Consider the following 11,720-nt stretch of genomic DNA (forward strand, 5'->3'; position numbering starts at 1 on the left):
GTAGATCCAAATGGGGTGATTCCAATTTTATTAGGATCATGGTGAAGTCTAGTATTTAGGAAAAATATGACATGAACACTTGAAGTGGAAATTTTGGACGAATAAAATAGGAACTTGAAATGTGTTTTTAAATGCATGCAAACTTGTTTAAATTATATCTTGAGTTTCTGTGCTCCAAAAATTATGAAATTTTGTTGGTTAGCTATTCTTGCTTAGTAGAAGCTCTGGTAAAATTTGAGAGTCATTGCATGTATGATTTTGAGTTATAGATTTTCCTTTTATCATTGAATGATCCTTGTGTGAATTTTTGTAAATTATCTAGGAATCCAATGACCATGAAATTTTGTGGGGAGTATCCTAGTACCTTAAGGATGCTAGGAAAAATATAAAATCTGTTGCTGACATATTTCACTAAGGTTTCCTAATTATGTCATTTTAAGCCATTATGTCTTATCATTTTTGTGTAGGCTATTATACTTGCTCAAATGGTGACATTTTTATAGTGGTCTACTTGGAGCATGTAGTACCTACTATAATTTTTGTAGATTAAATGGTGTAGTCCTCATATATGTTTGTTATTTCTCTTGATTCATTAAATAAATTAAGAAAGGCATTAAAAGTAATGGAATGATGGTGAACACCTAACTTTCTGGTGTTCTTGTGACATGTGTGATGAGTGAGCAAAGTTAGTTTTGTCCAATTATATGTTTGCAACATAAGTTAATAATTATTTTTCTACATTATGTCTTTTGGGACAGTTCTGGGGACTTTACAAAGTTTCCCATGATAATTTGGTTAGCTGGGAATGTGGTGAATACAAAAGTTGTAGATAACTTATGTATCTAGCTCCTGTCAAAATTTGGTAGCATTTGGCCCAGTAGTTTAGGAGCTACAGCTGTTCAAAGTTAGATTCCAAAGTTGCTTGTTCTCTGTCTTGTTTGGACGTGATCATGTAATTCTATAAAATCGACCTGGTAAAGGTTGGAACCATACCTTGAGGTCTAAAAATGAATTGTAGGTAATTTCATAAGCTTTCCAAATTGTCTTGTTGCATGTCATTTGGAATTGTAGATCTTCAGTTATGGTTAGTTTACCGTACCGCTATATAGTCTCTGTTTCGCTGAAATATGAATGTTTGTGTGCATGCCTTGTTGCAATGTTCATATTGATTGTTTAGGTGCTAGCCTAACTTGAGAACATGCTTAGGTGCAGGTGCTAGGTCCTTAACTGAAGATGAGCAATTGTACATTAGATTGTATAAACTTGGTAAGTAAAGTGATTTGAATAGAGCCTAAGTCAGAAAATACGGACTACAGTAAGCATGTGCATTCCCCGAGCATCCCTAACTTCGTTCATGTGCATCCATAATATTTATCTTGCGCATTCATGCAATAGGTGTGCCGGAGGGAGTGATGCTGCTGGAGTTCGAGGGAGCCAACCAAGACGAGGAGCCTGAGGTGCAGGAAACCGACGAAGCAGCCGCCGAGGAGGAATTGCCTGAGTGCCCTGACCACCAACCTTCCTCTTTCCTGAAAGGCAAGCCCCGGAGCATATTAAGCCTCTCATGTTTTTACAAATACCTTGAATATCTTTTATTCGTTGATGATGCATTAAGTATAGGAATTGGTTGGAGCCAATTGTTGCATTATATATCCATCCTTGTCCAGATATCGCACTGAAATCCTATTTAAGTTCAGGAACGGGTTAAATGCTTAGCCATGCTTAGTGCGGTAGAAGTCAGGTGATTTCCTGTCACCTGCGAGCTTTAGAATGAGGTGGATCACGGTTGACTATATTTGCTATCGTGGAAAAGAACCATGTTAATAATGAATTAAGACCGGGCGGAGTCTTGTGTAGGTTTGGACATAGTGACTCCGTCTGTGTTGTTTAAGGACCGATACGATGTACGTCCTTATGTCATGTTGAACGCAGCCTAACACTTAGCTGGCTAGATAAGTCGTTCCGACCGCGAAGCCTAGTAGCTCGATTCAGGCCGGGGACACAAGCAGGGGTCCACAATCTAGATGGAAGTAAGGATGTGCAGGGAGCCATTGGAGTAAGCCCAAGGGCAGGTTAAGTCACCGAGCACTCATGGCAGAGTGGTTCTCTGATTTTGCGGCACTGTTCGAACTCGCGACTTCTGAATTGTACCAACGGTGACTTGTTTGCGACCCTGACGAGGGAAGCAAGGTTTGTGTTAGGAATACCCCTCCAGCTGGATAAGAATCGATTCGAATCGCCGTCTCTCCCGGATAGTGAGAACTTGACTGAGCAGCGGCAACATAGATTCAATTAATTTAACGATATGGTTAAATGGATGATGATGATAATGTTGCCACGAATTATACCTGCTATGGTTATTATTGTTTGCACCTTAATCAAATGATTGCTTAGTACAGGTGCTAATATAGATGACAGGTTAATGGTTAAAAGTCACTGCTAGTTCAGGTTAAGATTTAATCATTATTACTTATGCTTTTCCGCAAAAAGAAAGTGTCAGCCAGATTCACTAAATTAAGCTATGCATGATCCTTGGTGTCATTATTTTGGTTTCCGACGGGTAAGTTTAGCTGAGTACATTCTCGTACTCAGGGTTTATTCCCTCTAGTTGTAGATGACCTTCTATATCAAGGATTCTATAAGTATTGTCTCCACCCGGCAGGTGACGAAGACTAGATCATGGGCATGATCTCTGTTTCTCTTATCTGAATGCTTTTGCGGGTTGTGATCAGCAAACCGGTATTTGTATTTGAACTCGGGTGTGTAAGTTAAACTATTTGCTTCTGCATACTTTACAAGACCTGTTTTGTAATAACGATGACTCTGAGGTGTTATAACCTATTTGCAAACCGTCTGTCAAATGTTGTAACGTACGATATGTTATGTTGAATTACTGTGATCTTGGTTGTATGCAAGTTGGTTTGAAATCCTTCGTGATTTCAGTTGACTACCGGGTTTATATGGACTCAAGTGCGAGAATTTGATCGTTTCGATGATTGTTTTTGTTCGTTTATGGTGTCCTGCTATGTTCCTAAGGAACATCCACTCTCTCTTTTGGGTCGAGGCCATCACGGTGTTTGCTTCGCGTGTTACCTGTGTGGGAGCGCGTAGCGCGCCGGCACCAGCTGCATGCATGGGCGCGTACCTCTCCTGGCGCGGCTGTTCTCATATCAAGCACGGCCTCTGTAGTCCCTAGTCTCCACCGACCACCATATCCGTATTTGTGCTTGTGCATAATCAACGAATCAATCACTGTGCGTTCACGACTACCCTCTTGCAACCATCGATTTCCCCTAGTTTGCATGATTTGTTCCAGGAGTTCAAACTTTTTTTCCACCTGAACACGTTTTTATTCTGGTTGCCGAATGTTTGGAATTGAAGCCCACTTAAACAATATACATTATTAATTGATCTAGTAGACAGGGATGATTTGCCAAAACACGGAAAGCATACCATGTTGCATGCTGCATTATCGTTAAATTGCAGAGCGACCTCAGAGAAAATGTAGATGAGAGCCAGTGCGCCACTAGTTTATATGAAATTGGACACCATGAATCTATCGATTAATTGATCCATCGAACCATCAGCTAAAACCCAAAATTACGAATATGCACATGGTATACATCTATGATGACTTTTTGGTTCATACAACTGAACTATCATTACAAATTTAAACAGCAAAAGGAAGGTAGGAACAATCACCACTCAAGCTTTGCAGCAGATCTAGGTAACCACCAGAATCTGGATTTATGTACCTGAACGCAAGGGGAACATCTAAGAAATTATTCCCCCCAGTATGAATACAAGAATGTTATATGCATATAGTACCCATGACGGAAGAGGAAATCGATGATCACAAGGTTGCAATTTGGCTTGAAAAATTATGTCCTCCGTATAATGTTTGCAGCATGTGGAACAGGGATTAGTCTAAAGCTATCAACCTCACCATCTTAAAAAAAAGGAGAATAAGTTTGCAGTGGATTGAGATTTGTATCAATGTGAATATACAAAATTAGTACGACATCAAATGTTTTAGTAAGTACCTTCATTATTAGGAACAAAATCAGCAGGAAGTTTGAGGTCATAGCAGAAGAGAACATCCCTTTTGTATCTAAAGCCTTCAATATCCATATAAGAAACCGCTCCAACAGAAGTAGCACTAATTTATTTATGATAAATATTTGTTACACATTTCACTCAGAAACATAAAAAAATCACAATAATTGAACAGGAAGTTCTAAGGAAAAAAGTTTGGCATTTTACTTTGTTGATATGGATCTTGCGATTCCAGCTTCCTCCTCACATTCCTTGATGATATTCTCTTTGCAGGATATTCCGTATGGCTAAAATGATCCAAATTGAGTCAACATAAGTTAGTTCTACACTAGAATGAAATAAAAATCACATTTAAGTTTTAGTTTAGATTACAGCCTATTTCATTCAGGTATGTTAAAGCCAAGCAGCAAAAATTAACATAGTCCATGTCCGGTCTTGCTAGCCGCCATGGGGCCTAAATTCAACAAAATACATACAGGCTGCCTTCTAAAATCTGCCTTGGTGTCCTTCAACATCCAAGACAATTAACACAGCGAAAATTCTAATACCATGTAGGAACAAGAAAAACCATTAAGACCAGTGGTTCTCTCTGTCTAAAATCAATACATCTCTTTTGATAGACCTAGAAACTACTTAAGTCCAAATTTCTTTTATGCCTAATGTAACAGGTAATGATTACCAGCTAGAACAGTCAACATTGAATATAATAGATAACTATCATATTCAGAATGTCCAACAGAGATGAAACATTGCTAAAATGGTTGCTCAACTACATATATGTTTTACCACACGTCAGGTGTATGTGCGTCCATACACATTTACTTTCTTAATGGAAGAAGTCCATTTTATCAATTTGTGGTTGAACATTCTCAAAAATAATCCAATTTAACCATTTTAGCATGAATGTAGCATCAAAGGGCATATGGAACAGATTGAACAGTATTGGAGCAATTTAGAATTTCTTGTCATCGATCTTTAGCAAATAAATTTTTTTGTTGATAAAGTAAATGGAAATGCTAAAGAGAAGAATGAAAATGCACACCAGGCCACCAGCAACCAGATGATCAAGCATTCCCGGATATGTTTGCTTCACATCACTTCGCTTACCAATCCAAAGAAATTTCTCAACATACCCATTCATATGAACTCCATAGGCCTGTCATAAATGTATTTTCATTGATAAATGACAAGGGTCTAACAGTTACTTACAGATACGTGCACAGCTGATGGATATAGAGATAAAGAAACAATAATGTGAGTAAATTTGGGGCACTGAGAGCAAGATTAGTAATGGGATGGTACCATTAGATGTGTACAATGCTTGATACACATATATAAGAAGGGGAAGCACTATAACATACTTTTATACCAAAGTAGGGAGCAGCAGCGCGTTCCAGAAAGAAGTACACAGGCATGCCATAAGATGACGTTACTGGGTAGAGCTGTTAGAATGCAAACTATCATCAGAACACGAAACTAAACATGTATATGAAACAAGAACAGACACAAAGCTCCAGTGACATGATAAGAAAAAGAGGGACAACGTTTTTAATAAATTTAACAAAGGGGGTTGTTCTTTACCAAAAATGCCAGCTTCTGGTGATGATAACAAAGGAATGGGCATACACAACTTTAGATCATTCCAACAACTAATTATCATTTGTGTGCAGTTTTTTTATCCCCCAGTAGAAGAAACATGAATAAGTTCAAAAATATTTGTCACTACAAGGCTGATTTAGTACGTAACAAAGTGCTCAGAACCATTAGGTTTAGATGACTATTATATATTTTCAGTATCAATGTATGTTGCCATGCTAATGCATTTATTACCGAAGCAAAGCTGACAAGGATGAATTTAAAATTAACAATTTCCAGATGCCAGACAGAGCAGATTGTTTTTTTTTCCCTCAAATGATGCAGGAGATCTGCATGTCATTTCATTAAGACAGAAAAAACACATGATGAGCTGATTAAGAAAGAAACCCAGATTGCCGAAAACAACTCCACACACACACCCTAACCGAAAGGGGGTGGGTGGTTCTATACATGACCAGGAACAGGTTGTTTTTATCTCATGATTTTATAACCAAAGTATATAAACCTTAGCTTGCCTCTCTATATAAACTCTCATGATGTCACTAAAAGATTGACAATGACAGATAGAGAAATGCACCAAAATCATTTGGGGCTCTTGCGTTTGTACCCTTGTTTTGTATCGAAATTGTGATTTTGCCCCTATTTTTTTGACTTTGTGAATTTACCCCTACTGTGCCATTCACGAAGCACCAGTTTGCCCCTGCTCCGTCATCCACCCCTAACGGTGTTAAACTTTGTACAAAAGACATGAATGCCCATGCGATTTTGCCCCTTGTTTTTATGCCTAATTGTGATTTTGCCCCTGTTTAGCCGAAAGGATTTGGTGCCTCTTCCTTCATGTCAAATGGACAGTAGAGCAGCTCAAGGTGCACCTGTTTTAATCATGTATGCCACGAGGAAAATATTATGTACCTCTATGACAGCACCCCCGATGGATGATAACAAGGCATGGTAAAGCTTGTTCCTCAAAAAGAAAAAGAAATAAGACTATTTTCTAGGGTCAGGGAAAGGAAAAGTGAGCAGTGCTGCTTTCATGAAAATCAGGCTCACCTGACCCCGATCTTTCCTGTCCCTTTGAATCTCTAGATCTTTTACAAGTTTTAGCTAGACATCCTTCAATTTGCCTGGTTGTAGATCCTTCAGCCTGACTTGAGCACAGCCAATCAATTCAGATTCTTGAATGCCATCATCATAAATCTTCACGGTTACACTCTGAGTATCAGCATCTTCAACAGTAAACTCAAAGTGTTCATTCCAGATAGAGTTCAGATCATTGTTCTGTAAAGTAGTTGAATAAAGCGATTAGAAATAACCCCAAAAGACAGAGCTCACAAACAAGCAACTAAACTTACAATTGTTTTACTTCTCTTCATTTTGTCTGGTAATAGGCGTACATATACAATGGCAAAAGGATCCGATTTTCCTATCAGATCTTTGTTTGTCAAATCTCTTGCCTGCACAAGCTTGACTTCCAAGGTACCAACAGGCTTCAGTTCCAGATCACTGTATATATAATCAGTTATGAATTATGATCTTTCCTATGTGATTTAACAATACAGGCTAGAATGACATTAGGATCCACGAATCAAATTACCTGTAATCCCCAGGTATAATAGGAATGACTTTCCTTACTGGCCATGTAATCGAATCTCTAGAAAGAAACAACATCCCATATATGTCTCATCTCCTTTCACGATTCTCCACGATGATGCCAGTTTCTAGTTCTTGCTATGGCTAGCTACCTACACAATGTTCAGGAATATCATCATGCCAACAGACTCCAAACCCTACAGAAATTGCAATCCTCACCATTTGGCGGTTTGAGAATTGAGATGAATGGGTGAATTTCTATCTCATTGTACTTTTACATTGAAACCTCTAGGTCACATGATAGGAATATTTGAATACATCTATCTACATATATTTATACTTTTTGACAACAATTGATTGACGTCCATTTGACACCTGAGATCATTTCAACTTCAACACAACCGGACACAGGCCATATTTTAACCATACTGCGATTTTGATCTGCTAAAGTGCTAGATGCCGCTTACATTACTACAAGCATCTGGCTATCTGCTATAGGTTGAATGCCAGATTTTGCTGCAGACAATGCAGCTTTCATACTCCCTACTTCCAACTCACCTCGGATACCAGTATGGCAAAAGTTGCAAAACCACATTAGTCCTAATCAAGTCTGAGCTCTAGATATCAAAATCAAACATAACCCAAGGTGGAGTCAATTTGCTGGTTCCTCAGAAAACAAGAACCAATTGAATTGTTTGTTCTGTATGCATCCTGAAGCATCATTTTCGAACACACAGATACGGATATGGACTTACATTAAGTTCTTACGGTCTTGTCGGCCGGATTTGGACGCCACCGCGCTCTGCGAACCCACGCTCCCCTGCACACGAAAAATACAGTTCAGTACACCTGTCATATACACCAAGTTAGAATTGAAAGATGAGGAATGAGGAACGCATCGCACCGGACCTGGTCGCCCCGCCGCAGCAGCGAGTAAGCCCCCTAGCGCTGAGGAAACGGGAAACCACCCCCAATGTCAGCAAAGCCTCAAGCGCACCAGCCGTGCATCAGGCAGATCTGAGGCCGGAGGATCCCACCCGCACTGTGGGGCAATTGGCGGCTAAAGCCGCGGCACGCAACGACGAGAGCGAGGGCCGAGACCCGAGAGGGGTCGGAGTCGGAGTCGGAGGAGGAAGCAGCGCCGGGAGGAACGCGCGGAAGGAGCTCCTGCCGCTGAGGCACAGCGCGTCCACCAGCGCGGAGGGGTCCATGTTCGCGCACGCCGCGGCGACGGCTCGTGTCAGAGCCGACGTCTCTCCGCCGCTTGCGTCGTGCGGATGCTGCAGCCACTCCCCTTCCTCGGCCTCGTCCTCGCGGCGTTCTCTGTCTGCACCGGATCCGCGCCGGGAGGGGCTCGCCTGCCTGCGTCGGGAGGGGCTTCGCCAGATCCACGCCGGGGAGGGGCTTCGCCAGATCCCGCGCCGGGGAGGCCTCACCTGTCTGCGTCGGGGAATAGAAGCCAGGGACGCCGCCGTTGCCACCCGGACTCGCTGTCGCGAGCAGATAGCAGCGAAGAGAACGAGCAGATAAGAACGAAGAGGAAGGGCATTTAAGTCATTTCGCATTTGATTTTATGTGTTTTATTTTTTTTAAATCGTTTAATCAGCCCCCTAATTAACGGACATCCAAATCAGGGGCAAACGGCTCCTTCGTTTCAAAATAACAGGGGTAAAATCACAAAGTTGAAAAAATAAGGGTAAAATCACAATTGAGCTTCCGGACAGGGGCAAAAACACCGTTTTCCCAAATCATTTCATAGAATAGTTGAATAATTCATATAACCATTCAGAGTACCTCGTTTCGAATACCTGGAATCATTTCTCCAAGGCTTTTAACGACACTTCCAATAGCATGTTCCACAGTGTTGCTGCCATTGTTGTCCACGACAATGGTAAAAACATCATGAAAGTTTCTGAGGTGTTCAATAAATCTGAAATTGGTATCAGTATGTTAGACACCTCAAAATGAAACTTGACCTGCAAATTCACATTGAATCATGAGTTATGTATCCTTGACCAGCAGTTCAGTACAGTAATAGATGCCTGTTTGTCAATCTGAAAAGTGATCAACAATAAGTAAAAGCTATGTTCATCCTATCATGACCATGACCATTATGCTTGGAGTTACTTTACTTTTAGAAAAAGACACTAACATGCGACTGAAAGATCAACACTTCAGTTACCATAAATAGAAACTGGTACGTTTTTAATACAGATATGGTAACAACCAGAAGCTACCAGCTCCATTCTTGACTTGTGCAACTTGCATTGGACATATAATCATCACTCGTCAGCATGTTGACCAAAGCTTGGTCGATTCTGCTATAGTCAAGGAACAGTAGTGACAGATGGATACATGGGGTGATACTTTGTTCTGCACAGGTAATAGATGAAACAGGTTGCCTTTTGTTGTTTGTTTCCTCATATAATGCATCGTTGTTCAGTTGCTTTTTAGTGATGGTGGCTAGTTCAAGCTGTAGGGAGTAACACCTTTTGAACTGTTTTCTCTGTTTCTGGTTGATCTTGCGTAGAGTTAAGTAAGGTAGACCCGTTCTGGGTAACCTCTTGGTCATCTTAATTGCTGTCTGAACTACTCTAAAACTGCTGTATTTCTGTTATTCAAGTAATGGAAATGGGGTCTGACTCGGTTAAAAAAAATATATAATGCATTGTTGAGTGAAGTGATGCGTTTAGCTTATTATTGTGTCATGAAATGGACTCAATCACAGAGGGCATATGGCAGTCAAGATTGTCAGTAATTTCTCCCTGTCAAACAACAATCTCGTGTCACCAAGCAGCGAGCGGTCAGTGCTTAGACTGAAACTACTGCTTTGGCCTGACTTGGCCGAAGATGTGGTTGGCTAAACCATACAGGGCATGTTTTAAATCAAACTGCGTGATTCTGGCAAAGCAGAAGAGAAACGGTAATAGACGAAGTGGTAAAAACAGAGCAATTTCTGTTGGTATTACAACTCACCAGTTTCTTTTGGTGGTAATGATATGATATATCACTAAAGCGGTGACTTCTTGGTGACACATAGCCAATGTTTCCTTTATAAGCTAACGTAAAAGGGCTGAGGATTCATGAGGTCCTGGATATTCATTTATATATGAGGTATTCGGAAACATTATTTAAAAGTGCTAAAATTTTCACTGGTTTTGTATGTTCATACTGCTACTGCACTTTAACTCTTTGAGAACATTATAGCCAAGAAATATGCAAATTTTGATTAGAAACAAAGCACAGTCATTCGGTAAACAAAACTTAGATTGGCAGAAGATTCCAAATATAGTCTGCAGTCTTATTAAAAAAACATTCAGAGAGCATGAAGATCCATCTGCCAATCTCAACTACCAATGAAATAGATGTTTTCTGAAAAGACCATATATGGTATAAGACTTGCACATAATGGCATAGGATTTTGGCCAGTACTATCCTGTAAACTCATATTATACTGCGTATGTAAGATCATACACTAAATCACTCAAAATTAGTAGTAAAATCATATAAGTCCCTCGTCTACACCACCACGTACATGCTTTTTACGAGATGATATGGACATAAGGTTTGACCGTTTGAGAGAAGAAATCACACTCACCCCTTGTGGATGTACCCCACGACCTGATCCTCCACGGCGAACTCCACGAACTGCCCCTTTTTGTCCTGCAAAAGCCCCCACACAAATACGCACATGCACAGGTGAAAGCGTTCGCCCATATACATATACCGAATTACCAATACACTAGAGCGCATGTGAGAACGGACGAGAAACTCACCATTCCGCGGTTGCAGGTCTTGACCTTCCGGAAGTACCCGGAGAGGTCGGACTCGTCGCCGCGCCCGCTGTCCCCGGCGACGCGGAGGGCGTCGGCCTAGCCGAACCCCGCTGCAGAAGTGGGCGACGCGGCGGAGGAGAAGGCGGAGAAGCAAAGGCGGCGGCTGGTGAGGAGCTTGAGGCGGGTGGGGGAGCTCCAGCGAGCGGCGGCAGTGATGGTAGCCATGGCGGACATCGCCGGTCGAAGTTCGCACGCCTGTTCTGTTCCAGAAGAGAAATGTGTCCCTTTCTTCTTCTTCGAGAAATTAGAAAACAATAAATTTATCGGCCTATGAGATGGGCCCAGTTCGGGTGGCCTTAAACCTCGCTAGATTTACTTTTTTTTTTATCCGAAACAGTATATTTCTTTCACAAATTTTTTTCAGATTTATTCAGTTTCCTTCAAAATTCCTCCAAATAAACAGGGCCATTATACTACTAGCCCCTCTTTCTTCTCAACGAAACCTCACATCTTTTTTTTTACTTTTTATTTTAATAATTTTGGAAAGTGAAAAAATAAGTGACTTCTGGATAAACTAAAATAGCAGTGCGAGTCCATCTCCATACAATCACCTTGATAATAAGGTGAAAGTATATGTGGAGACAATTAAGAATAACTGGATAACTACAAGACAATTTTAAAAGGTAACCTATGCATTAGTTG

General features: G+C 40.7%; 1 pseudogene; it reads right to left on the reverse strand.

The window, feature by feature from the left end:
- Positions 1–3,492: 3,492 nt before the first annotated feature.
- On the reverse strand, positions 3,493–11,305 carry LOC136549754 (nudix hydrolase 20, chloroplastic-like; annotated as a pseudogene).
- Between the last annotated feature and the right edge of the window lie 415 nt (positions 11,306–11,720).

Source organism: Miscanthus floridulus, chromosome 4 (assembly GCF_019320115.1).
Source record: "Miscanthus floridulus cultivar M001 chromosome 4, ASM1932011v1, whole genome shotgun sequence".
Taxonomy (NCBI): domain Eukaryota; kingdom Viridiplantae; phylum Streptophyta; class Magnoliopsida; order Poales; family Poaceae; genus Miscanthus; species Miscanthus floridulus.